This window comes from Mesocricetus auratus, unplaced genomic scaffold, assembly GCF_017639785.1.
Source record: "Mesocricetus auratus isolate SY011 unplaced genomic scaffold, BCM_Maur_2.0 Super-Scaffold_100009, whole genome shotgun sequence".
In the NCBI taxonomy this organism is placed as follows: domain Eukaryota; kingdom Metazoa; phylum Chordata; class Mammalia; order Rodentia; family Cricetidae; genus Mesocricetus; species Mesocricetus auratus.
In genome coordinates, this window is record NW_024429193.1 from 9,680,166 (window position 1) to 9,707,429 (window position 27,264).

General features: G+C 44.2%; 1 protein-coding gene and 1 pseudogene across 1 annotated transcript in view; both read left to right on the top strand.

Moving 5' to 3' along the window:
- Adgrl2 (adhesion G protein-coupled receptor L2) overlaps positions 1-27,264 on the top strand; it is a 616,339-nt gene that overhangs the window by 101,344 nt on the left and 487,731 nt on the right. The gene's annotated exons all lie outside the window — the stretch shown is intronic.
- LOC121142492 lies at positions 10,305-10,404 on the top strand (annotated as a pseudogene).

Genomic DNA, 27,264 nt, shown 5'->3' on the forward strand with positions numbered 1-27,264 from the left:
AGCGGAAAGATAGAGAGGTAAATAAAGATTAGCCTTTCTCCTTGACGGCTCTGGCTCCAAGCTTCGTCAAGAAGAGAATTTGGAACAATTCTTTTCATGATTGTGCAACTTACCATTATTTGATGATTTTTTTTCAGACATTTAAACAGAGCCCACCATGTGCCAAACACTAGACCAGTTACACAGTGTAATTCACTCTTTGATCAAATGTATAACTATGTCCTCTGGTTAAATACACTGTCTGTCTCTGTGTTTTTACTCCTGGGACCCGATACTTGTGACTATGGGAATCATGAAAAGGAAAGCCAGTCAAACCAAACCCCCACTCAAAGTAACGTAAGGAGCAGAAAAGACATGTGCATGAACATGTTTTAATTAACATCAATGATGATAGTGTCTTTGAGGTTACACGGAATCAGCCGTTAGAGATCTGAGTCGGCTGAAAGCACAGAAATAAAAATCCTTGTTTGTTACTAGTGAATGGCAAGAAGGCTGACTGGAGTCTCTCCATCTCCTGGTTGCAAATTAGGAAATATGCAAAAGTCTTTTTGACTCTTGTTCAGATGTGTTTAGCCTATTGAATATATGCTTATACAACTTTGGTACGTCACAGTATGTGTGTGTGTGTTTGTGTGTGTAAAATATGTACCTGTATATATGTATGTATATAATATGCATGCATATAAACCACATATTGATTTTATACATATATATGCTACCTATGTTTTAAGTTTTCGTTGATTGAAGGTTGTGTGTATACATGTATACATGTGTTTATGTACAGATGTATGTATGTGTGTATGCGGGCATGTCTAGAGACAAACTCACAAGTACCCCAGGTTGACCTCCACCTTCCTAGGCAGCAGAGGCTAGCTTTAGCTCCTGATCCTCCTGCCTCCACCTTTCAGTGTTGTGAGCACAGGTGTGCATGCACCACTATGCCTGCTTCTATTTACACATTTTTTTTTTTTTTTGGTTTTATGAGACAGGGTTTCTCTGTATTGTTTTGGAGGCTGTCGGTCCAGCCCGGCCTCGAACTCACAGAGATCCACCTGCCTCTACCTCCCGAGTGCTGGGATTAAAGGTGTGCTACAGCCTTGTATTTGCTATGGAAGTGTACTAAAGCCTGATTGGACTACCGTGAGAGGGGAGGGAGGGGCCAAACGGCCACACTCACCAGGGCAAAGTGTCAGTGATTTGGGAGAAGACCCATCTATCAATACACTCGGACTGCCACACTTTGAAAAGCTTTCAACATAATCTTTTGTACCAAAGTAAGAATCACATGTTGAGAGGAAACAAAAAAAAAAAAAAAAAAAAACAAGCCGTTGTTCTCATAGTGTTCTTACCTCCGGCTCCCTGCTCTGAGTTCTACCCTAGTCTCCCCAGTCTCATTGGGATGCTTGGTAAACAGGCTTCACCTTCCCTTCTTCCGTCTCAGGGTAGAAAGGGTCCCTTTAAGTCCTGGAGACAGTAAATCACAGCCTGTGTGGTGGTTCTCAGAAGACACTTAAAGGGCTGAATTGGACGCTCGCTCTGCCTAGCACACTTGCCAAAAGAGTTCGGAAATGACTTCCAGCTTCCCACAGTAATAAAATGGCACTGTTTGGCATCTTTAAGGTAATAAAACGGATTTTTCCCCCCAATTCTAGTAAATGAGAAGAGAGGCCTGGTTGTTTGAAAAACTGATTTAAATTCGTGTGTTGGCCTCCAATTATAAAGGCGTGATATGAAAACACTTAGGTGAACTTCAGACCACCTCAGAAGGTTATTATCCTCAGCTCCCTGGGGAAACAGGGTGGGGGTGGGGTGGGGGCAAGCTGGAAGGGTGACCAGGTGCCGTCACTCTGCGGTCAGTCGATAGGTGGCACTCTTCCCACTGAGTCAGGTTGACCAAGGGCGGAGACTGCTCCTTGGAGAGTATTATCTTACTTGAAGGAAATGTTCCTTGGTGTCTCTGGCGCTGGTAAACAGCTCCGGAGTCTATTGGCAGACTCCAGCTTTATTGTGTGATGTAGAAGGCTCTGGGAAGCAGGCTATGTCTTTAAGATCTCATGCAGGGAATGCTGTCATTTGTATACAAGACTTGAAAATTGGGTGACACGTGCTCCCCATTGTTTCAAAGGAAAAAAAATGGTGCCCCTCCTATTTGACTCCTAGGGTCTAGAAGGAAGTTTGATCATCTTCATTTCCTATCTGCAAACCTGTGATTTCTCCTAGACTACACATTTCCAACCAAAAGCAAACATTTGGTAGAGAAGGGAACATAAAGTTGATCAGTCAAGCAGTGGAGACAAGAGCTTTCTGTTTTGTCCAACTGTACTAGAAGTGAGAATTAAAGCAGTTTAGCTAGAAAAGACAAGATGAATCCACTTTACATAGAGTCTGACTCTCATTTGTTTCTGTTCGTGTGCCGCCGTTAGAAGGATACCACAAAGAAATTAGTAGTACCATAGGAGAATTTTAAATGACTGGCTGTTTTCAACTATTGCTTCAACACATGACAATCTTAATTGAGAGTCACCAGTGCCCTTGTTTGTATAATCTGTTTCTTAAAATCCTGAAACAGCAGCCTTAGTAGTTACAGGGTAGTCAATTTAATAGAAAAAAGAAAAACTATCCCAGGTCCTAAAAAGATAATTACATATAACGAAACAGGATGTTGACACACCCTGCTGAACAATGGCGGAAAGGATGGCTGCCTGACAAAAGATGCTGGGAGGAGAGGGGGAAACACAGAGCAGATGATGACAATGGTCTGTAAACACTTACTGCTTGTTTATTAAGCCTATGACAGCTTGGTTCAACAAAGAAAGAATTCGATGAAAATGCTAATGACTTTGCTCACAGATACTCCAAGAATGTGTGACCCAAATTGGAACCTCAGGAACTGAGTGGGAAACCATCTGTGATAGAAATCAAGGGTGATTCCTTCTGGGTCCATCCTGAAATGTCAATGGAGACTGCCTTCCTGCAGGCAACCCGTGAGCACCGCTCTAAAGGACCCCATTTAGCTGCCTAATGACGTTGTCTTTACCGAGACTCAAGCCAAGGGTCTAAAAAGGAGAAGCGGAGGCCCTGATAAGTCTGCCTTGTCTGTCATGTATCCATTCCTCTCAAGACTTTCCAAGGCCAGAGACTTCCTCTTATTTAGCTATGCAGAGAGTAAGCCATCAATAACTATTTTCTGGATGATGAAATAAATGAATAAATGTGAACATTAGCAACTTGTTTCTTCTCTTTGCTAAAATAGAAGTAATTCCACATTCAGCAAATACCTACAGATAAGAGCATTCCTATTCTGGACTTTCAAGGATAATAAGTTTGTCCCTAAAGATTAGCACCACATGGAGCATACAATAAACATCATTTTGAATAAAAGTTAAGCAAAGGTGGGGGGGGGAGACTTAGTGGTTGGCAAACTCAGCATCTCTACTCCCTGTTAAAAGAGTTATAGTTTTACCGAGGTTTGTTCCTCACTAGCTATTCCCCGTGTCTAACTTTAAAGTGTCTGTCGTCACATAACATAAATATTATTGAATATATGACATACACAAAATAGTCAATTCCCTTTGTATATTCCTAGTAGTGGTCAGTTAATTATGGCCCTCTGATGAGGAAAGAAAGATAAGATACACATTTTTCATATTCCTCATAGTCCTGTAATTGAGAAAATCGCACTCATGCTCTGCAGCAGTATTATCTTGGTTGAGTGCCTAGCCTGTTCAAAATAATTCACAAAGGGCAGCAACGTGCAGGAAATGATCAGCCCTTCTCTACTCCACACGTTCAGGCAGCTAACCCTGTTTATTATTTCGGGACGGTACTTCTAAATTAATATATAGGTTACAGAGTTCCTGAAAGGGATCCCTGAAGGTCATCTATGCTTACACAGCATCTGCAAGGGTGTGTATGGTGAAACTGGTTCTGGGTGTAATTCTTCTGGAACAGACTCAGTAGATCTGGCCTGGATCCCAGGAATGTGCACATTTCTAACAAGTTTCTCAGGTAATTCTCAGGCAAGTTGTCTTTGGAAACCGCTGAAGGAGTCATAGCCGCAGGAGCTACAGAGTTTTTCCTTCCATGCCAAGCTGTATTCTAGGAACAACAAGCACCTTACTTACTTACCATGGTATTCTTTTCCTACAAAGTACAATTTAAATGTTTCTAAACTACACTTTATAAGTGCAACGAAGTTGGTTGTGATCTGTGAGGCATAAGATGACTTTAAAGAAAATCTTTCTAAAAGGAGTAGGAATAACTGAAGGCTACTGGATACAATTAAAAATAGCTGTGTTTTAAGAATATATTTTAGGGCCAGGTGTAATCTGTAATCTGCACACATCTGTAATCACAGCACTGTGGGGGATGAGACAGGAGGATTAGGAGTTCAAGACCACCCTCTTCTAAATTAGCAAATCATTATATTGATAATTCATGGACCCATTAACTTGACTATTTATAAAATTGTATTCAAAAATTCCCATGGATACTTGTTTGCTGCCAGCTCCTTGCTGACTGGATTATTCCTCTCATATAACTAACAGCATTCAAGACATTTGGCCTTGATGGTATCATGCTTCTGGGGCTGGGGAAAAGATACCTAGAAGGGTTGAGACTTGACGCATGAAGAGGGTTTAGAAGCATCTCAGAAGCAGTCTCTGACTTTGTCAGTGTCCCTCTTCCCCAAGGGGAGTCAGCAACTAGAAGCCAAAGATGCTGTAGAGGTATTCCTCCCAGCATGCCCCCATCTCCACCCCAAGCCCTGTCTTTTCTTCAGAAACACATAAGACACATAAGAAATACAGTGCCCAAGAAGAATCAGGAAAAACCGGCCTTGCAAGGTTTTCCATTTCAATCTACTGCACTAGATAACAGTTTTTGGCTAATCACAGTTCTGTGCAAGGCACCAGGCATAAAACACAGTCTTCTCATTGTCATTAATTCCTTCATTCTGCAGGTTTCTGTGCCATGTGAAACCTATGAAATGCATTTGGGTGCCAGTGCTCAGGAGGCTGTACCAAGAAGGTGGGGAGAGGAGAGGGGAGACAGAGGGGCCAGGGAGGAAGAAAGAAAAAGAGGGAAGGGGGAAGGTAGATGGTGGAGAGTAGAAAAGGAAAGGGAAGGTGGGACAAAATAAGCCTGTCTCTTGTTAACCTGTTGTACATTCTGTTAGTCACAAGCATGGCGGACGAGAAGAGACATCACAGCTTTCTGCCTTAGAGTGTCATCACAACTCAGGGCACAGAGAAAAGCTGCGCCTTGGCTTCAGTTTTCTTGGATTCACTATTCCCCACAGGAATGTTCCTTGGTAATTCACCCATGGGTTTCTTGTCTCCATGGTTGCTAGGTCATTTCTTTAAAGAGATTTAATATGTTTTCAACCTTTTTGACCTGGAATAGTGCCATCCTGCGACCAGGTATTTACAAAGTCAGAAGTCCTCTAGCCACAATGGAAAATTCCAGTTGCCATCCACCCCCAAGCAGCACCTCTCATCAGACACAGATCTATCAACGTACCTCCTTCTATTTTGATTTTGATTTCGTACCATATGGTAGGTACGTACCTTACGAGGCTTCTATGGACATGGCTCACGGTAACAGTGAGTTGTGAAATGTTCACTTTCTTTGAGTGTTGTACCACATTCAGCCAGCATAGTGTAGCTAAGAAGAAACTGAATTTGTTCTTGGCTGTTTGTGTAAACACGGTCACTAACAACAACCACCAAATACATGTGCTAAGGCTGCTCAGAAAAAAACAAACCGGGACATCTGCTTCCTCAGAAACAAACCAAAGCAGCGGAATTTACTTTCAAAGTTTTAAAAGGAAAAAGAATGCAAGCAGTTTTTTTTTAAATATATACTTCCCCATAATAATTTGCCCTTGGGCCTGGAAACAATTATAATAAAATTTTGTTGGGGGAAACCCCTGCTGTCTGCTCAGTGACATTTCTGCCATGCTTCAAATTAGAGCTCCTATAAATCTTGGAACTGAGCAAACAGGGGGATAAAAAAAAGTCATATAAAATACCTGTCAGTATTTAGACTTAAGGAAGGAGCTTGGGAAAGATTCCCAAATCAAATTTTCTAACTTGCTGAGCTTGACGTGTGAACACTTGATCTTCAATTTGCAGCAACTCACATAGACAGATGTGTGTTAAAATGGAATGCACGCTTTGATCATGTGTGTTCTAATGGAATCATGATCATTTTGGCTCAGCTCTCCATAACGACACATTCATTTGCCCACATGGAAATCCGCTAGTGTCTAAACAGAAGCAAACCCTTGGAAGGCTTCTTCCTAAGTAGAGATGAAGCTGAGAGCCCTGCAACACATGCCCTAGCCCTGTGGCCAGCCAGGAAGGAGAGCTAAATGTCATACACTGTCTGAACAGCTTCCTGTCCATAGCCTAGTGTTAAGTCGGAGCATATTACACTCTTTGGTTTTGTTTTCTTGAGATAAGTTCTCATGTAGCCCAAGCTGACCTGGTGCTTAGTACATAGGCAAGGATGACCCTGAACTCCTGGTCCCTCTGTCTCCACTTCCTATGTAGTGAGAATACAGTTATATGAGGCAAAGTCCTAAAAGCACACACTTTCTTTGTGAGTCCAAACTACCCAACATTATCAAACTTCAGAAAATACATCAATATCTTTAGAGCTGATAGGAGACCAGAGGCTCACAAATTCAAGGCCTTCCATGGCTACCAAGTGAGCTAGAGTCCAGATTGAACAATCTACTGAGACTTCAAAATAAAAATACAGATAGCACTGGAGTTGTACTTCCACGAGGTACCTGCACAGGACCCTGTGGTCAAACCCCAATACTAAAAATGAATAAAACTACCATCAGTTCAGTATTTTCTAATATGCACAGGAGTAAATATTTGTTAAATTATGAACATATAAAATATAATAATAAAATGTAAGAAACCATTGGAGGAAAAGTCTGGCCCTAGTTTTAATAATGAAAGATGCTAGGTTTCTCATTGACCCCATAATGACTCCCTCTGTCAAGGTATTTCCTATCCTTCCCCCAACTGAACCTTCCTGGTCCTCAATTGTGAGTGACAATTGGGTGGCTTGGGCAGCTTATGGGATTCCTGGCAGAGGAACTAGTAATTATCCCTAGTGCATGAACTGGCTTTTTGGAGCCCATTCCTTGTGGTGGGGCACCTTGCTCAAACTAGATACAACGGGGAGGGTCTTGGTCCTGCCACAGATGATGTGACAGACTTTGATGAGTCTACTTGGAAGACTCACCCTCTCTGACAAGTAGATGGTGGGTGGGGTGGGGTGGGGTGGGGAGATGGTGGGAGGAGTGGGAGGATGGGAGGGAGAGGGAACTGGGATTGGTATATAAAATAAGATTGTTTAAAAAATTTCTTAATGAAAGATGTTGCAACAGATAGAAGTCTAATACCGTTAGATTCACCTTCAAGTACAATGCCCACAGTAAAAACATCTGGCCCTGTGGTCTCCTCTGCCTTTTAGGATTCTCTTGTTAGAAAAGAAAACTGCTTTTGGTCCACTCTATGCAGTCAGGGGATTAGATACCATCATAACTAGGTAACAGTTGTTATCTGACAGGCTTGTAATTACAGTGAGAATTCATCATCATTTTTCTATTCCTGTAAATCCTGATTTACAGATGTTACAATGTTAACAAAAAATTTATGAGGAAAGGCATAGCCTGTACTCATTTTTTAAGATCTTGACAATATTTCTAAAGGCCTTAAAGTCAAATGTAGACCATTTATTTTATTTGTTAACATAGCTGTCATATTTCTCTTTCCAAAAGTCTTCAATGTCTTTACGTATCTTATGTGTTAGGTTTGGTTTGTGTGTGTGTGTGTGTTGTGATGATGATGATGATGATGATGATGATGATGGTCATGATCATGATGATGTTTTTTAAGCCAGAGTCTCCTGTAGCTTCCAAGTGGCTATGTAGTGGAGGTTGCCCTTAAACAGTTGATTCTCGTGTCTCTGTTTCCTGAGTGCTGGCATGTACTCCATACCCTGATTTATTCAGTGCTGGGGGGACGGAACCCAAGGCATTCTTCATAATATGAAAGCGTACTACCAATTAAGTCACACCTCAGGTCAGCTTTAGACTTTTGAATATTTGTTTTCATAGATAATTTCTCCAACACTCCAGTTTTGCGACTGTCTAAATACCTTTTAAAACTATGAGAGGGGAGGCTCTTCAAATACCTACCCTTCCACACACTAAAGAGAGCAAATAGAGGTTATCAGAAACTTTCTCTTGCAGATTCACTGCCAGGGACACCTCTACCCTGTGGATTGATTGATTTCAGCTCAGCAGGAGTTTCCGAATTTCTTGAGCTTTCTCTCTGTTCTTTTGATAATGAGCTAAAGTGCATTGTTTTGTCCTCTAGAGCTGCAGATCGCTACTAACACGAGGGGTTTTGATTTGAAGATCTTTTGCTAGCATGATTACACATTCTGCCCCAGATTGCACCGATGGGAAGTAAACAGCTCCTCTCCCTCTGTTGTCAGGCATAGGGGAAAGGCCAGACGGGCTCGGTAGCTGAAGCTAAGACACTCTCACAGGCCGCCGTTGGTGGGAAGTTCAATATTATCGCACGCCCAATAGCAGCTGCTTCTGTTTGAACTCGGGGCTGAGGAAGACGAAGTACGTTAAACGGCCAATCGTTAAATATCATCTGGGTAAAAGCACAGGGGTCCATATTCCAGATGAAATCACCACCGCCCGTCTTCTTACATGCAAAGAGCCTGGCCTTTACATGCAGATATGGGAACACAGACCGAAGGGCCAACACGAAAACAACACACAAGAAACCCTGGAAGAGTGGCCTTGGGGTTTGTAGCTGGTGAGGAGATGACTGTGAGCAGATACTCCTCCGGAGAGGACTGGAGAGCACAGCATTGCCTTTAGTGTAGGCATAAAATATTTAGGGATGTGCAATGCCTTGTTAGGGTAAAGCTGGAAGGGGACTTTGCGTGGGTGACCTTGGCGCATTCCAGGGCAGGCAAGAGAGACCGAGGTGGAGGGACAAACTCACCAGGCAGACAGAGCTTGAGTGAGAAGTTTCGTTAGAAAGGGGGGGGAGGAAGGAAAGAGAAGAGAGGTAAAGAGACAGAGGGAGGACAGAAGAGGAGAGGGAGACAGGAAAAGTCCTGATGCCCCAGGAGGACAGCAGGAGAGAGAGTGGGGAGAGCAGGAAGAGAGTGCAGACTGAGACCTGAGAAAACGGGAGCAGGAAGAGATGGTGAGTGGGTCTGTCTTTTAAAGGGGTCCTTTGCACCTGGGCTGACCAGGGTGCCGCCTGAGTGCATTCTGCCAGGTGACAGGGGTAGGCCAGCGCAATGCCTGAATCCTTACACCTCCTGAGCCTCTTTTTTTTTTTTTTTTTTTTTTTTTTTTGGTCCTCATTGTGTGTTTCATCTTCAGGAAAAGAAAAAAAGTGCCACCTGATTAAATTATATCCACCCGATGCAACAGACTCTTTGCAAAGCCTGCAGTTTACTTACGCCCTTGAACATCAATCATAACCGCAGATGAAGTCTGCACCTACCCAGAGCAGAGACTGTAAAACCGGGGCGTGTTCCCCAAAGCGAATCTCTCTCACCTGCTTGGACTAGGTAGCAGAGTCTTGGCAAATCACTAGCGCGGCTTCACAGCCCCACCCGCTGCAGGGCTCAGATCTGTGGGTGCCTGAACCCAAGCGTGTTCTAAGTCCTTTATCTACTTCATCTCAGCTGCGCGTGGCCCCTTGTGTCCATGTAAGTGCCAGAGCTGTCTCCAAATGTCCTCCTAGACCGGCACCACGGTAACACGCAGAGATGACCACCGAGCATTCTGTTGTGCACACCCAGACACACACTTAATTCATACCGCTGCAGTTAAAAGTGCATAGAGGACACAGTTCCATCGGTAGAGGGCTAACCTCTCAGGTATGAGGTCCTAGGTTTGATTTCTCAGCTCACACGGGGACGGGGTGGGGGCAGTAACCTGTCCCCTCTCTTCAACCCCCGTATTGCATAGATCCTGATTTATTAATTACCTTTGAAAACATGTCCTGTTACGTCATTCCTGACGATCTCGGCCTGGAGTGCGTTACCATTTGTAGGCTGTTGGAGAAGGGTCTAAAATTCTTCCAGCACTGTTGTTGCAGGCATATTTCAATTCAGTAGATGAGAAGAATTTTTGTTTAATTTCCACGGAAGGAAATCATAAAATTATTTGTATTACGAAGAAATTTTCAGAGAGAAATTTTGAAATGTCAGCCCACTTATTACTCTGAATCCATCAAAAGAACATGTATGTGCTATACTACAATTGCAACAGTACAAAGAAGATTGTCACGGCCCCTTTGCAAAGATGGCATGTGAATTAGCAAGGCATTCCACTTTGGAAAAAGAAGAAAAACACGTATTTATTGTCTATTACAACTTTATAGAAATTGTAGTATTTTAAGTTATAAAGATGCCTTTCATACAAACAAATGCATACTTTCAGTGCTTTCTTAATTAGCCCATGCATCTATTAATGATATGGCAGTACTCTACAAACATATACATAAAGAGAGTAATAGTGGCAGGGATGGTGGTACACACCTTTAATCCCAACACTAGAAAGATGGATGTAGGCAGATCTCTGAGTATGAGGCCAGCCTGGCCTATAGAGTGAGTTCCAGGACAGCCAGAGCTACACAAAGAAACCCTGTCTTGGAAAAAAGTAGTAATTTTTTAGACAAGAAATACTTATATTCCTCTGGAAAAATGTAGAAGTCTGGAAAATGACCTAGGCTCGGGTGTATGATCAACTTTGAAATTATTTTCAGTGTGCCGCCCTGGCGGGCGTTAACCCATCCAATACATGTATTAAAAATAAAATCTAGCCAGGCAGTGGTGGCGCATGCCTTTAATCCCAGCACTCGGGAGGCAGAGGCAGCTGGATCTCTGTGAGTTCGAGGCCGGGCTGGACAGACAGCCTCCAAAACAATACAGAGAAACTCTGTCTCATAAAAACAAAACAAAAAATAAAATAAAATCTAATGATGTATGTAGAGGACTTAGTGCAATGCCTGACATTCATTAAGCTCTTAGAATAAGTGAAATCTTTTGGTCTCAAACACATACAATATATTTTAAATGAATACTATGCCATTTATGCCAGGCTGTGTTCCTGACTCTTCTTCCTTGTTTATTTACCAGAGAAAGAGGAGAGAGACAGAGAGACAGCGAGAAAGTTCATCTCATAGCTTGTCTAGAGAGAAACCAGTAAGACCAAAGTGTGATTACATTAACAGAAAGCATATACATACAGCAGGTGGTCTCTTCTTCCCAGACATGACTAGACAATATACATGTCAGAGTTTTAGACTAAAGATAAACCTTAGGACACAATTTTGATAACATCAGAAAGGAAAGACAATTTTGACACAGGACATAGTAATCCCACATATCCTGCTTTCAAGATTTGACAGCCTACATTTATGCTTGGACCAACACCATTTGGAGACTTTGGAAAGGGGGTTGGGGTAGCAGGCAGGTGCGCATAGGACATTTTTTGCAGGACACAGAGGAAGGCCCATTATTCAAGACTGTCCTGTCATTGGATTACATACCCAGACAGACTGGAATGTTCTCTAGACAGAGCTGAGGCTCCAGCACCTGAGTCTTTTGTGAGACTGACAGGAAGGAACATGAGTCAGAAATCTTCTGCAACTCACATTCTGAATACTGAGTAATGAGGCTCTGTCCAGGCACCTTTCAATACATTGTCTAGGATCCTCAGCCATAGATTTCTTCCTCAAGCAATGTTACACACACACACTCACATATAAACAGGAACCATAACAAAGAGGGAGGCTTAAATATTTTGTGTTAAAACGCCAGCTACAATGTAAAATGAAACCACTTAATTAATTCTCAAACCACTTAGGCTAATTTCATTACAGACCATGTCATTCAACAAGTTGTGTCATTACCAAGGCCAAGGTTAAATTGCTCTTTAAAAAAAGAAAGAAAGAAAGAAATATAAAACCAATCTTTATGTAGCTTCACACAATGTGAAAGAGGACCAGTATAGCTTTGCTCTCATCCTAAGGAAAAAGAAGTCCACTTAGTGATGTGTCAACTTTCTCTCGGTCTGTCACTCTAGTCTACCAGAATTTAAAAGTTTTCAAAGGGACAATATATTTAAGTATTATATCGTGCACTTTGTTTCATAAGGGCAATTAAATTTCCTTCATTTTTGGAGGGAGGTTAATTTTGTCGCTGAACATTCCAGACCACTGTTACTTGAAAGGAGTCAATTTGCACACCAGCGCTGACGGAGGCCTCCAGCTCGGGTGTCAGAGAGGCTTCCAGGAAGGATGACTTGTCCCTTGTAACTGCCATCTGTTGAGTGTTTCTTTGACAGCTGGCTCTCTTGACCATCGCAAGTGCACATAGTCACAAGAGGCTCAAGGCGGTGCCCAGCCATGAGACACAGGGGAGAGGCCCAGGCTCATCTGTGAAACAACATTGCTTTTAATTGCACCATAATGATTTTCCAACAGGCACAACGGTACGTAGTGTCTTCGTGGAGCTGATGTAAAGAGTACAGTAAACCACAGTGTAGCTGAAAAGCCAATTGAGACGTCAATTGCTAATGCCGGGAGGTTTTTGTCCTACGTGGATACTTGAGAAGTACTCTCGGTTACTCTGTCCGCCATCCGTTCTTACCACAAAACCTATTGCTGCACCAAGGCAGTTTTAAATGTAAATGAACATTTTAATTCCAAGAACGAAAAGCATTGAGTCTTGCCTCCACTTTTAATCTTCTTGATTAGAGATACCAAATAAGACAAATTTACCTTTGGGTAGATAATGGTTCAAAAATCTAGCTCTGCTGATTTTTCTTAAGTTGTTTAATATTTTATTCTTTATCCATCACTATAAACGTCAGTCCAGTGACTTTGTCTTCACCTGTTTGATGTCACACCAGCAGCCAGCAATGTGCTGAGACATGAATTAGCTGGTTGGACTTGGAATGCTTGTTTGTTTATTTGTTGTAGTGGTGAAGATGAAATCCAGAGACTCTCACATCCTCGGCAAACCCTCTACCACAAATGCTTTGTTTTTTTTTATTTTTATTTATTTGTTTGTTTACTTAGGGGTGTGTGTGTGTGTGTGTGTGTGTGTGTGTGTGTGAATTCATGTATGTCCTAAAGTCCTAAAGTCAGACGACAAACACTGGGAGTCTGTCCTCTCCTTTTACCATGAATGAATTCCCAGAATCAAACTTAGGTCATCAGTCTCACAGGGCAGGTGCCTTCACCCTCTGCCGTATGTTGCTAGCTCATGCATGGTGTCTCAAAGGAACAATTAATATCAACACTAGTAACTAATATTGCTGGAGGACCCACTAAGGGTCAGCCTTCAAGTGAGCACTTTGTAAGATTCAACTGAAAAGGATTCCAGTCCAAAAGTCTAATTCTCTTTCTGGGAATCCAGTTGTCAGAATATGACGGATTAATCCACAGAGGCTCTACAAATTCCCATCTATATTGTCCTCTGAGGCATAACAAAGGGAGGAAGAGGAGGGGGGGTGAGGGAGTAAAGCCCGTCGTATATACACACAAGACAAGCACAGGCTCACATGTACGCACACTCCAGTATATCTGAACTCGCAAGTCCTATTTTCTTCATTTCTCTGTCCTGATGGGTTTGTTCCCCTACCTCACTGGCTTGAACCTTTGCTACATATCACGAACTGTCAGCAAAGGAGATGTGAACCTGCTTTAGGAGAGGAGTCTCTGGGCTAAGCTTGGCGTGTGTACTTAGGCATCTATGAAGGGGGAAAAAAGCCAGTTTCCCCTCACTAAGCCCAAGGTTTTCACCTGATATCCCACGACAAAGGACAGAGTAACAAGAGAAAAGCATTCCAGTGCTTTCTGACCGCTCATCTGAACTTGAGAAGCAAGAGACAAGAAAAACTGGCTCTTCTTCTCTATAAGCAAGACACTGAGACCTTATGGACATTGTTTTTAAAAAAAATCACCCTTTCATCAGTTTTTGCCCAACGTTTCTGCAGTCTCCCAAGAGGGTTCCGTTGGACCCAGAGTCTGCAGAAGATATGGTTCTATTTGTTCCTCATCTAGCCCACAGCTCGTGACTGACCACCCTCTAGTAAAAGATAAAACAAGAGAAAAGCATGACAATGCTATTTGCCCAGCATTCTCTGTGGTATGGAGCCTTCGCCAATGAAACCCAAAAAGCAAAAAAAACAAAAACAAAAACAAAAACAAAAACAAAAAACGATCATCGTGGATCATCGTGTGGAAATATGACTTGAGAAACAGTCAGGCTGGGAGAGCTTCGTAAGCAGAGCCAGGACACTCAGACTCTCATTGCCCTCCAGGTATAAGGCAGGATACTTGGGACATGGGAGTCTTCGGATTTTCATTTAAGGGAGGTAGGTCAGAGAACCATGCTTCAGGGGAGAAAAGAGAGAGAGCATTTTCGCTTCTGTGGACGGAGGTCTTTGTTTTCTTCAGCTTACGGTAAATAATGTGGCAGCCAGCCATGGGTGGAGCTCAGTGGCAGAGGGATTACCCAGTATGCGTGGCACACTGGCACGTCAACATGCTAGATTTGGGGGTACCGGGCCCTGAACTCTGACACCTACAAGTCCCACTCATCCAAAAATATTCATGAGTCAGCCCATATGTCCCACAGATGGAAAATACACACTTTCACACTTTCCTAGTAAGGGCTTGGGTTTGAAGGTCAGCTGGTCCACTGCTTTCCTCCCATGCAGAACGCCCTGGATTAGGTTTCCAAGAATGCGCTAGCTGTGCACACCCACGATCCTAGCACTCAGGAGACAGAGACAAGAAGACTGAGTCCAAAGCAATATGCAAAGATGCATAGCACATTCCAGGTATAAGACTCTATCTCAGAAGAACAAAAAAATGGCCAGAGAAATGGCTTAGCTATTTCTTGACACTTTGCTGCCAAGCATGAAACTTGAGTTCAATCCCTAGATGCCACAGGGTAGAAAGAGAGAAGTGGCCCCCACAGAACTGGTCCCCACAAGTTTCCTCAAACTTCCACATGTATACCAAAACACATGCCCAGCAAGAACGCACGCGCGCGCGCGCGCACACACACACACACACACACACACACACACACACACACACACATATACACACATGGGGAGAGAGTAAAAATGTTTCCAAGTAAAATATTTTAAAAGAAAAAGGGAGCCTGAATCACCCCATGCAGCCCTAAAATAAGGAAGACTTTCCAAGAATCTGTTTGTGGATTCTCCATAGTGCCTTTCTATCCAAATCTGTTTTTGCTGTGGTGACCCATTGCTCCTGGTAGCCAGGCTGGTCTATGAGTTTGTGCTCCGCTCAGTGACTCACCATGAGAAACAGTGGCTCCTTGTGCCTCACCCGGCCTCTGCTGTCACCTTTTCTATGGAGGAGAAACGTGTGCTCTGTGAGTCAGTAAACATTTCCTGTTTTAGGATAGCCTGCAAGGAGGACCTCTGAGGTGTCAATAACCCACAAGGCTAGGAAGATGATGCTGGGGCTCAGAAGAGGCTGCCAGGATCGGTAGACCTTTCACACACTTTAAAGAGAAAGATGTTCAAAGGCTCTTCGGAGCCCCTCACGTCCCTTCTCTGTCCTTCTATCTGAGGGCCATCATTCTGTTCCCCTTCCCCCAAGCAATTCACGGGAATCAGAGGCCTCTTCCCCCTCCAGGCAGGTCAGAACACCAGAAGTACGCTCTGACCTTCTCCTGACTTCCTATGCATGGCCAGAGAGAAATTCCGTGACCTACTTCTCTGATTGTACAGGGAGGTTCTGCCCCATACCTGGGAGGAAGGAATGTGTCACAGAGAGATGAAGAAAAGTCTGAACAGCCCGAACTTGCTGGGTTTCCTCCTCTCTGTTCGAGCATCTGATCATTTTCCTTTGTCTGTTCTCACTTCTTTAAGCACTGCTGGCTCCCGTGGACTTGTGTACAGTTTTGTTAGTGGCTGTCCCTACCCCTTGGAAGTGTAGCACACCACTACCCTTCTTACAGCCCTCAGCAAGCCTGAGCATGGAAAGAGGTTTCCCTGGATCTTTGAGTCTCGACTGGGAAGCCCTGTGCCACAGAAACTCTGTCTAAGGGAATCTGTGGTTTTTGTTTTTGTTTTTGTTTTTGTTTTCCTCCTGTCATTGTATCTTCTGTCACAGGAAGCTGAGCTGTGGACCTCACGGCAGAGCCACGTGCCATGTTCTGTTTAATCTGGCAACTTTGAGAGCAAAGAAACACATCCTTGCTAAGCAGCCCACCTTGGTGTTAGGTGCTCCCCAAATCATTAATCAACCCTCAGTTGTTCACCCCTCAGTTGGTTGCATTTTCTGAGAACCATGAGTCTCCTGCTGCTCGGAAAACATCGCAGGAAAGTCAGGTCTCTGCCTCCCTTAGCTGTGCCCTGAGCTGGGATACTGAGGCCCCTAAGTCATCTGTTCCTCAAAACTAGTGGTTTCATTTCAAAACACACACACACACACACACACACACACACACACACACACACACACACACACCAAAAGAAAACAGTGATTCCCAGGGAAGGCAAGTTTGTTCGGTGTTTATGAGCACCGGTTTGCCCTTCAAAAGGCCTGGGTTCAATTCCCAGCACAGGTGTGGAGGCTCCCAACCGTCTCTAGCTTCAGTCCCAAAGAAATGTACACTCTATTCTATACTCCACAGGCATCAGGCCCGCACATTCAGACAAAGCACCCATACCCATAAAGTAAATCAATTAAGGAAAAGCTCACAATGATTTCTTCATGTACCAGATCATGCTGGCTCTGTACAACCGTTTTCTTGACAACAGTAAGGAGAGATGAAAAAGGGTTGTGCAGATGGACACGTGCATGAATTTAGAGTAAGGAAGGAAAGGAGGTGGAGAGAAGATGAAAAGCGCCCATACGGAAACACAGGGACAGGCGATCAGATAGCCACACCCTCCTAGGCTTCGCTCTTGCACAAAAATAAAGCAGAGAGCCTGGGAATGCAGAGAACTAGAGAAGTGCTTACTTAATGCACACGTATGAAGTCTCCTGGGTTCAGTCCCCAGTGCTGCATGGTCTGGGTGTGGAGGATGCACACCTGTAATTCTAGGACTTGGGATACAAAGACAAGAGGGTTAGAAGTTCAAAGTCAGCCTCCATCACAGAACAGGACCACCCCAGTCTGTAGAAGACTCAGTCATCAGGCGCCAAAAGGGAGGCAGTGGGGAGGGACGGGAGGAAGGGAGGAGGATGACAGAAGGAAAAGAAGAAAGGAAGGAAAAAAGAAAAAGAAAGAGAGAGGGGGGGAAGGAGGAAGGGAGGGAGGGGCAGAGAGAAGAGAAGGGGGGAGGGCTGGGAGCCTGACAGGGGTTTGAGCACTGTGGTCAGAGTGAGTAGAGAGCTCCATCAGAGTCCCAGGACACGCATTTCCAGTCAGAGGCTGGGGTGCAAGTGCTGTAAGGTGGGAAGGGACTTGGGGAGTTTCAGGAAGTTGCTGCTGCCGAGGACCTCCGAGAGCAGTGACTAGGGAGTGACAGCTCCTCATTCCCGACAAAGCTCTCTTGCGTTCTGAGATGATGGCTTTCCCCCACCGGCCCCACCCGCTGCAGTGTGCAGCCGTCCTCACTTTAAGAAATGACTGAAGATTCCTTTCTTCAGTCTTGCTGGTGGACTGCAGCTCTTGATGACTCTACAACAGCCTGACTTGGCAATATACAATGTCCGCAACCTTCTACTGTTTCTTTCTTCCAGAGTGATTCAATAGATGCTAAACTCTGTTAATTGCACCAAGTGGCCGTCTCTCTCCATCCTCGGACCCCTACATCTGCACAGGCCCCCGTTTTGTCCTAACAATTTTGGTGTTTAATATTTTCCTGGTTCTTCTCAAAGTGACAATATTACACCCTAAATCCTCCCGTTTTAAGTTTGCCTTGTTTGTTCTCAACATGAAAAGGCAGCAGTGTCGTTTGCCCTCGATGCTTTAATGAAACAGTATGTCAGCGATTTAGTTACAGCAAAGGGCATAAATTGAACTGGGAAACAGTGAACCCCAGGAGTCATCCCTTTTCTGTCTACCCCAACTTACCTAAAGAGCATGCACTGCTATTTTGTACTTGTGTCTTAAGGGTAAAGAGGGGCAATGAGAGTTGTTTCCTTCCTTTTCAGGGGAAAAAAAAAAGCGAAGAAAAACCATATATCTTCAGGGGATTGACTGCCAGTGGCTGGGATAAGAAAGAAACGCCACTAAGCCTAACCACAGGCTGACGGGATGAAAAGTGAGTCCCGAGTTACCACTCACCACAGATGCCCGCCCCCCATGCCAGGAACCAGCTGAAAGCCGGGAAAAAGTTCCTTCTTATTGGGGCCACAGACACCGGCCCTAGAGAATCTCCCAGTCCCAGGCCAGCCACTCTGGCTCAAAGTGCCACGGAGGGGGAAGGGTAGGAGATGGTTAAGGAGGGAATTAGCAGCCCCTGATCACTCTCAGGGTTGTGATGGAGCTGATTTAAAATGCAAGTCCCCCCCCCACGGCAAAAACTCGGAGAGAAAGCAGGATTCCACTCGGCGATTTTCAGTGTCAGGACTGAAGCAGAGACCGGGAAGAGCAACAGCGCGTGTTTATTATTTGTTTATTTATTTACTTTCCCAAACCCCAGAGTGCCCGCTCTGCGTTTCCTCACAGAACGAGTGCACGTGATGTGGACTGCTGCTGTATTCTTCCTTGGGCTTCAACGCTCTAACAAGGCACACTTCCCACAGAATCTGGCAGAAAGGATCAGCATCTCGCCCCGCTGATGGTTAATTGGCAGTGGCATGTGTCTTTCTCATGGAGGGGATGTTCTGATCCTCCGCACACAATCGGGCTCTCCCCCCTCCCCCACCCCCTGCCACAGAACCCGACGCTGAGAGAGGGCAAGAGGTCCCAGGCATTGTGTTGCCCCTCAGCCCGCATTCAGTCCTCAGAAGTTATCCCTAATTTCTCTCTACCTCAAGAACAAAATTGTCTCACAGCAAATCATTTAGCCTTGACCACGCTTTTCAAAGGGCTATTGCTGATGGGCTGGCCATAGATTGCATCGAGCCATGGAGATGCTAATCCATCGCCTGCGTTTGAAGCCCCTCTGGGAACCAGAGGTGGGGGACCTGCCGCTGAGGGAACATGGCTGTTAGGATTATGGGGACCATTGCTTTTCTGACTGCAAAGTAAACAATAGCGCAATTGTGGGCTTACAGGTCCTGGGGACCAACAGGCCCGCTGCTGAGGAGTGGTGTGTACCAGCCCCCAGCAAAGAATCCTGAGACTTGCCCCTGGAGCTGGAGGCTGTCTAGGATTCAGAGGAGCCACTCCAATGAGTATGCAGGAAACAAAACAGGATACTCTTGTGCAAAGGCTGCTTTCTGTAATTACGCTGACTTTTTTAGGGAACGCTTAAACGTTTAGAAACACCCCCACAGGGGCGGGGGCGAGGGAGGAGACGCCTAAGAATTACTCCGAAGAGAATAAACAATTGGGACTTTTGTCCTAAGAGAAGTGGTAGCGTGTGTTCCTACCGACATGAACTTGCTTGTATCTGTGAATTTGGTCGACTTAAAGAAGGCCTGATTCCCCTTCTCATGGCTCCCAACTCCACCCACCTACTCACCCAGGCCTATTTTCAATCGGGAGGTCAAGTTGTCTTTGGAATATCATACTTCCTGCTTGGAAAAGGCCCTGGATCGTATAATAGTCTGACAGGAAAGTTTCAAGACTATCAGGAGTTTCCCGGGGAAGGGGGGCACACCTCGTCCACAGCTGCTTTTCCTGCGTGCTGAGAGCTGTCCCATCGCTGTGCACGAAAGGTCTTCGGGATACAAATTGCTAAATTCAATGGTGTATATGCCTTGGAACTCGGCCTGCTGAGCTTGTGGAGGCGGCTTGAGCGCCTTCCTTGCTAAGGGAGTGAGCTGGACTGGCTGAGGGGTATTCAGGGTGAGGGTATCCAGGGCCACCCATCCACTCATTTTTCTCCCACCCAAACATGCCCGTTAGACAAAGGATGTGACCTATTTGTACGCCAAGAAATTTGATTTTTGTGACAGTTATTTGCCCTCAATTTAAGAAAATTACTTTGTGCTCCTTCCCTTTTATTTAATCAAATGGCAGTCAATTTCCTATTTCACTTGAATAATTCTCATAATTTTACAACACAATGAAAGGATTATAGATTAGTGCGGGTCAATCTCCTTTGTGGTGTCCTTATTTCACTAAGATTCCAGTCCACAGGAAGGCCACAGACAGCATAATGCCTTTGGGACAAGGACAGTGCCATGTCCCGTGGTGGAAAAGCCCCCTGGCGGGTGGTGTCACCAGCGGGAAGGGGGACTCGTTCTTAACCTTTGTGAGTCCACGGAGGAAACTAGGTCGTGAACTAGCCAGCACCTTCGCAGTGCGTTCCAGGCTGCCTGGGGACCACGACAGGGTGCGAGGGCAGATTTCTACCCTGTGGCTCACGTCTATCCACCACTTCCTTGGCTTTGCTCCTCTGTGCAGAGAGCATGGCGCGCTGGTCCCAGCTGTCCACGGCACAGCTCCAGGACCGGCAAGGGCGGGGGGTTGGAGATCTCAGCACCTCTCATTTTGCCAGAGTTTGGGCCGTCCTCCGCTGGACTGACCACATTCAGGTCATCACTGCAGTTCTAGAGGACCGAGGTGCTGACCCCTCCCAGGCTGGACTTGGTTAGGGCTCAGTTTAAACGTGGCCTTCTGTGTGTTCCGTGAACGGAAGCTCCCAGAAAGAGGCCACTGCACCATGTTACAGAGTCTACAAGGCTGGATGGTTAAACCTATACTGTCGCGGGTGGGAACAAGAGCTGTGATGTCACACGTACGGAATCAGAGTGTCACTTAATGGTCACTCACCGCCCGCCTCTGTGTCTGGCCTCACGTCCTTGTGACTGTCACATGAAACCTTTGGCGTGGATTGGCTTCACAGGCTACCAATTTCCAATTCAGAAGCTAAGAACACCGTCGGGTAACACCTGAAATCTGTGTAGCAGTCTTTCCCGAACTGCTGTAACTCACCCTGCTGATGTTCCCATCAAAGTGTCTGCAAAATGGTATGACTTATTACTTCTATTGTTTTGGGATTTTTTTTTTTGAGACAGGGTTTCTCTGTGTAGCCCTGGCTGTCCTGGAACTCCAGCTTTGTAGACCAGTCTGACCTCTGACTCCCTGAGATCTGCCTGCCTCTGCCTCCTCCTCCCAAGTGCTAGGGTTGAAGGCGTGTGCCACCACCACCCAGCTTCTTCATGAGTTTCCTTTATTCCTTAGTCCCAAAACTTCATGAAACCATTTCCAAGTTGAGAAATGTTATTTACTACAACCCACATCCGTTCTCACAAGGCACTCTGTCTCAAGAATAAAGTCTTACCCCTTTTGCAGTGAGAGCTGTGCTTTGTACCAACTGTTGCAGGAATGTTCCCGAAGCATGGGGCTCCTCTTCTGCCATCTGAACAGGCGCTCAGGACTTCAAGACCAGGTAGAAGGAGCAGGGCAACTTAAAGAGGACTAGATGCCACGATTGTGTCTGCCCCCACCTTGACCTGTCAGCCTGGTCAATAAGGTACAGGTTGAGGGAGAACAGGCAACTCCCCATCTCACCCAGGGGAGAAAACTGTAGCTCACTGCTATTACCTACTATGAATGCAGCTCGGGCTACAGAAAGCATGATGGAACTAAACAAACTGGCCTTTATGGTGACTATAGACCAGTGTGTCACACACATCACACCCAATGGAAATTAGATCGGATCTTCTACAACTTTATCTTACTTTACTTTTCATTGAGCATCTCACTCTCTTGCCCAAACTGTGTGTGTGTGTGTGTGTGTGTGTGTGTGTGTGTGTGTGTGTGTGTGTGGTCTGTGTATGCCCATAAGAACATGTTATTGGTTTTCCTACTCAGGGAAAACCTTCCCATGCATAGAAAAAATATTTTTCTCCTCCAAGATTAGAAGACTACCTGAAACAGACTGTAAATATCAGGTGACCCTAACAGTGAGTGAGTTGAATGTCTCTCCAATGGACACAGAGATAAGGAAAGAAACATTTGGGTGTTCGGTTTTGGAAAATGGGAGTAAGGGAGGGCTATGTGTTAGTGTCCAGGCACACTTTGGCCCCACCCCTTTGTAGATCTGGAAGAGTGCATCACCCCTGGACTAATGGCAAGCAGTACCCTGGTTCTGTATGCAGCTTCAAAAGGTCCCTTTAAGAGACAATCTCCTACTATTTCCTCTTCCCCATTGTCCCTCCCTCCGAAGAGGAGGTAGACACATCTTTGCCTCTCTCTCTTATTCTCTCTCTCTCTCTCTCTCTCTCTCTCTCTCTCTCTCTCTCTCTCTCTCTTTCCTAGTTCCCTTCCCTTCCTCAGTAAAGCTTCCAGCACGGCCTGTTTGTCTCTCACCTGCCCTGGGACCTGCCCTGGCCTCCCTCATGCAGCATGTCATAACAAATGATCATATTCAAATCGGGGGAAAACAACTATATGTTCAGCACTTTGAAATCTGAGGCAGGAGGGTATGGGGTTTGGGGCAGGCAGCCTAGGCTATATAACAGGACCCTGTCTCAGCTGCTCAAAATCTGGAGATATCACTCAGAGGCAGAGGACTTCCCTAGCCTGGAAAAGAAGCAAAATCACAAGAGTGAAGATCAGCCTTCACAGGGAGAAGACTGTTTTGTGTTTCTTGTTTGCTTGCTGGAGATGGAACCCCTGACCTTATACATGCTAATTAACTATTCTATCACTGAGCAGTACACCCTTAGCGCTCATCTGCAACAATTCAGTCTGAAGCCATGAAGGATGTAAATTAGGTTCACTTTCCCTCCCCAGTTAAGACACGTCCGGCTGTAACATAGACCTGGGGATCCGACAGGACAGTTCTTGGCTTCAGCTCATCTGTTTGCTTATTGCATGCTATGTCACTTTTTGATAACTTCTCAGAGATGGAAAATCAGATGACCTAAAAGACATCACTGGATTCATATGAAAAGTAAGACAGCCAAAAAAAAAGGAAAAAAAGAAAAGAAATTTTCTTGATATTTTAAAAAATGCTTAACTTTTGGTATTTTTAAATGTGTTTATTGGCCAGGATAATCCATCCCTCAAAATAATAACAGACACTTAATCCAATGTGAATGATTGATAGATATACTCGTATGTTCTGTGTGTTCATGGTGGACATATTGCATAGAAGCTTTGCCTGTTCCCCTACTTTGGGAAATTGTCAGATTTATTTATTTATTATTTAATTATTTACTTATTTTATTTAACATTGTACATCAGTGGGGCAGTGCTGGCTTAGTCCAAAAAAATGAAAAATGAAGTATTTCTTATATAGCAGTGAATCCTGAGGGGAAAAATGATTAATAAAACTTGTAAAAAAAGTATGTCAATCTTCCAAAACATCACTGATGAAATTTTTTGGCATGATTAGAGGGCTTCTCTCTGTCTCTCTGTCTCTCTCTGTCTCTCTCTCTGTCTCTCTCCTGTTTTTCACACACTCCTCTGACATTTCAAGACATTAAAAACAATAGGAAAACAGTATTGTTCGGTTTGTACTAACTTCACATTCAGGGTGTGAGTGCATTGACCCGTGAGCTGACCTTTCTTCTCCATCTGTCCTTGACACAGGGATGGAAAGCAAATACTGAATCAGATCTAAAACCATGTTAAAAATAAATGTTTATACTTATCAAGAGAAATTGTGACATCAAGGGAAGTAAATGTCACGTTGAGAGAGGGACTTCCTGTAATTCAAGGGAAATTCCCCAGCCTTGGGGAGGGTACACAGAATGTAAATCACTTAGTAACAGCTGCTACACAAGACTGCAGGAAATTCAAAGCACTCAGAAATGGGGGGGGGGGGTGTTGTTTCAGTGCTGGGCCATAGTGGGAAATTGTAAAGAAAATACATTCCTTTTTGTTGTTGTATGACAGCCTGGCGTTTTAAAATATGGTTATCGACCAAGATAATTAGTTCTTCAAAATAATAAGGAAATAGATACTTAATTCAAGGAGAATGACAGATATAGATGTGTGTATTTCTATAAATTCATGGTGGGCACACTTTTTTTCCTTACAGCTCAGTGGAGGAATACTGTCTTAGAATCACCAAAAAAATGAAGTATTTCTTCCATAGCTGTGGAATCTGGGGAGGATAAAAGCTAGGGAAAAAAAGAATGCTTCATTGGAGAATTATGCTCACAAGCCTGTCCAGCATGGATGTCACATATCCCTGGCCGGTGGATAGCACAACATGCACTCAATACTCCAATAAGCAAACCAGCAGGCACAGCTCAGGCCTCCGATCTGAAGGAGAATGGAACTCCAGTAGTCACGCCGAGCATAGTAAAATTGTATTGATCTGTTTTGGGGGGGTGACTTACAAAGACAGGCCCAGAGACAATTTGACATGAGAAGGGCAGAAACACTGAAATTGCAGATATTATGTAACAGACAGATAAAGACCAATTGAGTTTTCTTTCCTTTTCACTTTTGAACAATTTTGTCTCACTTTTGGTCCATTACCATAAAGTCCAGTTCTGCAACTCAGTACAGCCGCACGTGCTGACATCACCTAGCCTCCTCCTCCTAATTTAAACTAGTCCCATCTAGCCAAGCACTGTCCAGAAACACACACTGGTCTTATTTGTAGACGCAAAGTAAAAAGCAGAGACCCAGGTAAAATGGCTAAATTTCCCTGGTCATTTCATATCATTTTTTAATATCCATACATTGAGAACGTCAAGAGGCCAGAGTCTAGGCTACTTGGTCAACACTACCTTTGAAAAGAAGGGAAGCTCTGGCTGCTCACTGCTAGGACCTGATTGGATCAAACTGCATGAGGAAGGGCCTCTTTAGCAGACATCAGGATCCATGAAAGGACTGTTCTTCCTGTATTGAAGAGCCAATGAAAGTAATTTTCAGTGTTTTAATCCCTTGTCCCCACAGCCATTTTCTAAGAATCTAGAAGCATCGTCCAAAAACACTTGCCTGTTCCTTTCAGTCACCTAGTCATAAGAACCAATGTCTAGAAGATGGACAATAATTCCTTTGAATTATCTAAGACAGAGGTCTTTTAAGGTAATGTCAATGTCCAGTATGACATCTATTTATTTGTGGTGACACTTTGTTTATGCTCTAACAAATAAAGCTTGCTTGAAGATCAGAGAGCAACGGTGGCCACGCTAGCCAGCTCTAGAGGCCAGGCAGTGGTGGCATACACCTTTAATCCAAGCCTTCATGAAACAGAGGCAGATGGATCTCTGTTAATTCGAGGCTACCCTGAGTTACTCCAAATGGATCCAGATTAAAAGAGAAACAGAGCTCACACAAAATGGATCTCAGCGCTTGGGATCCCACGCCTTTAATCCCAGCACTAGAGAGGAATATAAAGTGGGAGGAGATACGAGCAGTCTAAGCAGTCTGAGGAGTCATGGAGACAGGGTTGTCTATTTCAGTCTCGGGTAGTGGTTAAGAGGAAGTGGCTGGCTGCTTTGCTTTTCTTCAGCTTTAACTTCAATATCTGACTATGGGTTTTTATTATACATGCTACAGTATTATAAAAGCATTTGATACAATAAGAACCTGTGCTACATTAATTAATTAATTAATTATTTTTAAATATTTATTTTTAATTTAAAATTTTACTTCATATGCATTGTTGTTTTGTTTGCATGGCTGTCTGTGTGAGGGTATGGACCTGGAGTTACAAACATTTGTGGTCTGCCATGTGGGTGCTGAGAATTGAACCAAGGTCCTTTAGAAAGGCAGCCAGTATGTTTAACAGAGCCATCCCTCCAGCCCCCAGTCTGTTATTTATGGTCATGAACAAAGCATGGATGCCTTTCTTAAACTTATTCATTGCAAAATTTGGTAGAGACGAAAATATGTTCCTGGAAATTACACTATTGTCAACAAGAGAACTCTACTGTTTTACTCCCCTAAGCAGGAAAACTCTGTTCCCAGGGCAATTGTTGAGCCGATGAAGGACTTAACCAAAAACCATGCAAAAGTCAGATGCCTCATTTCTCTAAACACAGGGCTCCTGCAATGAGATTGGAAGCTAAGACAGAAAAATCCCCAGAAGCTCTCTGGCCAAACAGCCCATCCCATCAAGGGTCAATGCAGGAGACCTTGTTTAAAGCAAGAGAGATGGCAAAGGCTGACACTTGAAGATATTATCTGACCTCTACAACCATATGGCAGCCTTCCCACATCTGAATTCACACACACACACACACACACACACACACACACACACACACACACACACATAGAGACAGAGAGAGAGACAGAGAGAGAGACAGAGAGAGAGAGAGGAGAGGGAGAAAGAGAGAGGAGAGGGAGAACAGGAATTTTTTTTACACTAAGTAGACAATTGCTTTAGTCTCTTGAATTCACATATCCTCAGTAGTGTGCCTATTTGGGCAGATTAGATGAACAGCTCTTGTGCTTTCATCCAAGGAAAAGAAAAAGAGGGGGATATATACAAAGTCATCTGGCTAATTAGAGGAGGTGGGAGACAAAGTTGCTTCCATTAAGTTCCTCTGGAACAGTTGCAAGATCCACAAAATCTGTTTTTAGCTCAGACATTCATCGTGTTGGAAATGTGATGTGTTTTCAATTTAATGATAATTGCCCTTTCCATTTCTTTGATAATTGCCCTCTCTATTATCATTTATGGAGATTCAAATTATAAATCAAGACAAGACAGCCAGAAAAATATTATGATTGTCCCTTCTGAGGCCAGCTCAAACTCAAGTAACACTGCCAAAGCCTGGGAATTCAGCTACCTTCATTTGCATGTTTGTGATCATTTTATTTTAGGGTCCACTGGTTTTTCCTAAAGAGGAGGTTACATGACAATAATAGAGCTGAATGATAATGTGGACAGAGGCTATAATCTTAGCTGTGATCGAAGTTATGAGCTTGTATTTGAAATGAGAATCCTGCTCTCCTGATGGAACACAAGAAGAGGGAGGAGTGAGCCACATGTTTTCTGTAAGTCACTCGTGACCACATGGAAGGCATTTCATAGCCCTCCTCCCTTACCAGAGTCTACTCTTGGGCTGTTTAGGGAACAATATCTTTGCATTCTTTGTGGGAACCTATCTTTGTGGGCTTCTGTTGGATCCAGACAACTTGCCAGGTTCGTACCTCAGAGGG